The sequence below is a fragment of the Molossus molossus genome, unplaced genomic scaffold (assembly GCF_014108415.1).
Source record: "Molossus molossus isolate mMolMol1 unplaced genomic scaffold, mMolMol1.p scaffold_m16_p_16, whole genome shotgun sequence".
NCBI classification, from domain to species: Eukaryota; Metazoa; Chordata; class Mammalia; order Chiroptera; family Molossidae; genus Molossus; species Molossus molossus.
The window spans coordinates 52,059,293-52,065,309 of record NW_023425351.1 but is presented as its reverse complement, the minus strand read 5'-3'; positions in this window follow the sequence as shown (position 1 = coordinate 52,065,309).

Below are 6,017 nucleotides of genomic sequence, written 5' to 3'. Positions count from 1 at the left end.
TGATAATTCTTTATGAAAACAAATTTGGTAGCCAACATGTTTGATTTTTCATTGCATTTTACAAAGGATAAAGGACTTCAATTAAAAAGTTTTTGAGCTTCTACTAAGCACCTTATTCTGGGCTAAGTGATAAAAAGGATGTCAAGCCCAATTATTTCCCTCAAGAAATTCAGCCGCGGGTAGTGAAAACCCAGGGGACAGAGAGGTGATTCATGTTAGGGCCTACACTGTGGCTCAGGCACTGAGCTAGGTTCTTGGCAAAGAGGACCGCGTGTAACCTCACAATAATGCTGAAAAATGGGTTTTCAAAGAAAGTTGAGCCCAGCTCATACATGCACTTTTTACTAGCGGAAAAGGTAAATCCCTCAGGCAGAATAACATCTGAAAAATGTAAGTGATACAAATAATCCTGTAAGAGTTTGCTCACACATATTCTTATCATCAACAACTGCCGTATTGAGAAACGTACATTCCCAGGACTCTACCTCCCCAAACAGCACAAGAAGGAGAGAATCCCTGCAAGTTTCATCAGAGAAAGCTCTAGGATGTGATTGAGATGCCATTCACAAGGGAGGAACTTGCATAAGAACATGACGCAAGAATTACAAGAAGCTGGTGTCATCAAAGTTTTCTGATTTCAACCAATCCTAGCCTCCAAAATAGAGAAGGAAAGAGCTGTAGGGACTCATTTTTCCTCTATTGCAGGAAATTTTCTCTGGTTCGCCCATTCTGCGCCCAGGTGATGGGTCCTTCCAATCTACTCCCAGAGCTCCACAGGCTTAATTAGTAGCACGTGCCATCAGGATCATAGCACTTACCTATACCAAACTTTAACTGTTTACTTCACCACCCAAACCACTGAACCACAAACTTCTCGAAGGAAACAATTGTGTTTTTATATATATAAAGATAGATAGATATATAGTCAATATTTATCAACCTAGGTTACTCCATAATACATAGTAGATACATATTTGCTGAATTTATATGTAAATATTACAATTGTATGATTGATTCATATATTATATAATTATATCTAAGATGTTTATTTGGTTGAGAGAAAGAGAAAAATAAACCTGTAGAAGATGATTTTTGAAATGGGCTTTGAAGTATGGGTAGGACATTAAAAGAGAGAGTTAAGAGGGAGAAAATCCCATACATTCGGAAAAAAACATTTTTAAAAATGGCATGAACACACACACAAAACCAAAACAAAACAAAAAACACCTCAGTTTGGTGGGAGCAGAGGGACGTATGTCAGGAGGAAATCCAGTTGGATTGGGTGCCAAGTTTTCCAGAGTTCATATTCACACAGGAAATGGGCAGCTGTTGAGTCGACTAATACAATAAAAGATGCACTTTTGTGAAAATAAGTCTGGTAGCAAAGTACAGGACAGGCTGGAGCAGTAGGCAGAGCCGCCACGCGTGGTCTTCACGGCCGTGGAGCCCAGGAGTAACGTACTGTGGCGGCAGGACAGGAGTGAGAACAGGTAAGAGACACTGCAGAGGCAGGTCCTACACAGCTTGGCCGTTGTTTGGGGTAGGGGATGAGAAGGGTCCGAGACGACTGGAGTTTGGAACTCCTGCACCAGAAGAACAACGCTGTCGGGGTGAGCGGCCAGGTACCCCAGGAAGATACCGTCTGAAACTTAATCGAGGACCCTCCAAGAAAGGTCAGGGCTAGAGGTGATCTGGAACATTTGAAAGACATACTAATAGAGGTGATAAATAAAGTTGTGGGAAAGAATGAGACCTCAAGAAGGAGAGAAAAACAAAGGCTGAATATTAGTGAATGTTCACATGTAAGGGACGAGAAAACCTCACTGTGAAGACGTCTCTGACATGCAGATAATATTAAACATATTTGTGCCCCAGCATGCCTTCAGTCTAATACGGTTCCTGTCGAAATGTATCAGTTTCTCTTGTTTACCTGCCTGTCTCCGTTAATAGACTATGAGCTTTTTAAGGGCTGGGTCATCAGCTATATTCATCTCTCAATCACCAGCACTAGTTCCTACACTTAGCACATCCTGGGTTCCCAAAGGGTAGAGGGATAGGTGGGTGGATGGGTGGATGGATGGATGAATGGATGAGGGATGGATAGATAGTAAAGGAGACAGAATGGAGGGTGAGAGAGATGGATCAAACCAGAACAGTGTTATAAAGATAAAGAGAGACTTTTAAAACCCCTCCTAATCTCTAAAATGTAATACATTTAAATCAAAGGGTTCAAAGGTTAACCATCTCTAAAGGGCCTCATGGGTTCATTGTTTTTGTGTGATTCTTTCTGCTAGTTCAACATATACCCAGAATTTCAGAATCCAGCCACTTCTCATTTCTGATATTTTGGTTCAAGACACCATCAACTCTCAACGTATTGCTGCAGATTCCTCCTAAATGATTTCTCTCCTCCACCCTTGGCTCCCTGGAGTCTGTTTCTAACACAGCAGCCAGACAATCCTGTGTAAACAGAAGTCAGGTCTTGCCATTCCTCGGCTCAAATCCTTTGATGATTTTCCGTCCCACTCAAAGTTAAGCCAGTCTTTTAAAATGGCCCACAAGGCCCGACGTGACCTGCCTACCCTCAGCCGTCAAACCCACAATGCTACCTCTCCACCCTCATCTCTTTGTCCTTCCCCACTGCTCTCTCTGCTTCAGCCACACTGGCCTCCCTGTTCTTTCTGCAACAGTCCAAGGGAGCATGTGCTTTAGGAACTCTGCACCTAGCATTCCCTCAGCTGGGAAAACTCTCTCCCCGAAACCCACATGGCTCACCCTTCCTCTCCTGTGCTCAGCTAGGGCTTCTGTGAGGACTTCTCGGTGAGGCCGTCCCTGTCCACACTACCTACAATCGCATCCCACCCAGCAAACCCTCTCTCCTTCCATTCTTTTCTCTGTGACATGCATCATTATCTGATGTACTGTATATCTGACCATCTCAGGCCCCACATCTGCAGATCCTACTCATCCTTCAAAACCCCCCAGGACGTTACAGTGAAAACAGTCATATTAATGGTGCATGTGCTGCTTCGCAGTTCAGAGGTAGAACATTTGGGGTGAATTATACCTCGAATTCCCTGAGCTTTGTTGGAGCAAATGTAGCTCATATCGGTGAGTTTCAGTGATCCCAGAGATTCATTCACTAACCTCTTATCAAGTCCTGGTCTTTAGCTTTTACAACTGGGGAACACTGAATCAACATGAAGGTAACATCACAAAAGGAATTTTCATAATCTCACTTGTTTGGGCCAGGTTTCATTTTAAAACTAGAATAAGTGAGTTTCCTTCTCTCATTTGTATGTTTATGGGTATAGTGCGCAATATGTGTGAGGGGGGGGGGGAGAGAGAAAGAGACGGAGGTAGGGGGAGGCAGAGAGGAAGACAGAGAGATATGACTCCTTCTCAGTTCCTTAATTCCTGGAGTCGGGAAAAATCTAACAGCTGCACCTCGTACATTCTCTGTTTTACCAACAGTGGTCAAGGAGCACCCCCAAGAGGTATCGCTTAACCTCTAAGAACCTCTCTGAAAGCCTGCCTTTGAGTGATTAAGGGATAAAATTCAAACTCTGTGCTTAAGAAACCAGAGCCCTTGTCTTCAAAAAGAGAAGCCTTTAAGATTAGAAATATAAATTTTAAAATGAGGGGGAGACTTACTGAGCAGAGGACAATGACTTGGAGAGAACAGAGAGCCTAAATCACACCTGTCAGACAGGGATCAGCTGCACGGTTGTTATTCAAGGGCTGCATTCTCCTCCGCTGAGTGGATTAGGGAAATGCTAGCTCGCTTCTCAAGAGCTGCCTTCGGCCTGGTCGTGTTGCCATATTGAGGGGTTTAGATTTTCTTCCTTTAAGGAGTAACTTCAGCACCTTGTTCATGATCAAACAGCCCTTTGACAGTATCACAAAGAGGTACTAGGGCTTAGGGGTTTACCCAGAGCTCCAGAGGGCTCCACGTGTCTTCCTTCCCTTGGGCTCAGTCCTGCTCACCCGCACCCCACCCCGAAACCTGCCCCTGTGAGAGGGCCGGGCGGAAACACGGGGCTCCCCGGGCCTCCAAAGCCACGGAAGCTTTATCTCCAGCTCAAGTAGGAATCGGTAATAAAAGACTGCTCGAACTAGAGAAAACAACGTGTGCTTTAGTGTTTCAATCGTAAGTACCTGGGACTGACTGGTTTTCGGAGCTGATTCTTTAGAATTAGTTATGTGATTCTTGAGTGTCAGTTGTTTAAATTATAACTAGAAATATAGATGGAGTGAAGGACAACGGGAGGAAAGTGGAAGGACGAGGAAAGACAAGCACTTACAAGAAAGGGTGGGAGAGGAGAGGACAGGAGATAACATAAAACTAGTTTTCTGTTAGAAGCCAGGCTGTATTTATTTTATGTTGTTCACTCCTGCCATCTAGTGGTTGGCATTAGTAATGCTTCAGTCTGATCTGTGAAATCACAGAACAGAACTTTTTAAATAAAGACTGGATAAATCAGTCACCCAACAGTTTACCGGTGCGGCAAGTTCCATTCCTTTCTCTCCCGTCTAGACATGATTGTTAATGTTGCACATCTATTAACGTCCACAGCACTTCAATAGACAGCCGAAGGTCCAAGTACGGAATGAATTCTAAGAAGTTTCGTGATTTCCACTCGCCCAGTGTCCACGTTGGGCAAGTTCCCAGAAAACTGTTACATTATGAAATCTAGCACTTCAACAAGTTCCCTTTCCTAAATATTGAATGAACCAATATAACTGTTTCTTTCTAACAAGATAGTATAAACTCCACAGTTAAATATACTAATAAAATAGAATTATAGTCTCTAAATGCTGATTCAATAATCACTAACATCCGCCTTTTTGTAAGCTTGATATAAAGAAAACCTCAGTTGTATCTGATATAGTCTCTAGTTTTCAATTTTTCAAGTTTTCTTTCTAAGGAACTTACTTTAAAACTTCTTTCTCAAAGATAAGTTTTTTTCTATTGTCGGGGAGGAAAATTAATTTTTTCTCTTTCCTTCTAGGTTCTTGGCTGAGACCCTCCCATAATAAGAGACAGATTGACAGGAGAACGTGACCAAGCTTATCGCATACGTACATATGGGGGTTCCCTACGGATATGGGACGGCTGGACAAACCAGGCAGGGGAGGCTTCTGGACTCAGGAGAGGGGGGCGGGGGTCTGGGACTCCAAGGGGAAAGTAGGCGTTCACAGGTGGGTGAGAAAGAGAAGCCCTGTGGTAAACATATTCTTGCCGGGCCACCCAGAAACCCTGGGACAAAGAGGGGAGTCTAACCACCACCGGAGTCTGCAGGTTTCTCCCTGTCCGCCACACTTGGCTGATGTCATACTAAGGTGATAGCTCCTTTCTTTTAAAAAGCTTTTCTTATCTGAATTCCTTTAGACACGTAAGCGGAAAGTAAAAGGCTCTTCTCCAGTCTTTCGTTTTTTAAAAAATACCAGCTTAAAATCATCAATATCCCCAAAAAAGTATATTTGGTGTCACAAAACTCTGTTCTCCTCATAGCCTTCAGAGAGCAGCAGGCTAAGGAGACCCACTTCCACCCGGCTGGGGTGGCTCAGTGGGTTGAGACTCGTCCATGGCCTGAGAGGTCCCAGTTCAGTTCCAGGTCAGGGCACATGCCCGGGTTGTGGATTCAGTCCCCAGTAGAGGGCATGGAGGAGGCAGCCAATTGATGTTTCTATCTCTCTCTCCCTTCCTCTCTCTAAAAAATCAATAAAACTGTTTTTTTTTAAATAAGATAATAAATATAAGTAAATAAAGAGACCCACTTTCCAAGCAGGCAGACATGGGTAAGCCAGGCACAGGTGTGTGGTTGTGCCAGGTATCAAAGAGATAACGGAAACCAAGCTGAGCTATTAGATTGTGAGACATCAAACTTGGAAATGAAGTTTGAGAGTAGAGAGGAGAGTAGGCAGTTCATTTATACTTTATAGGCATCTATAGAAGGCTTCACTGTTCACAAAGAACTTCACCTGAGCTCTCAAGTCTCAAAGTTTCCTGGCAG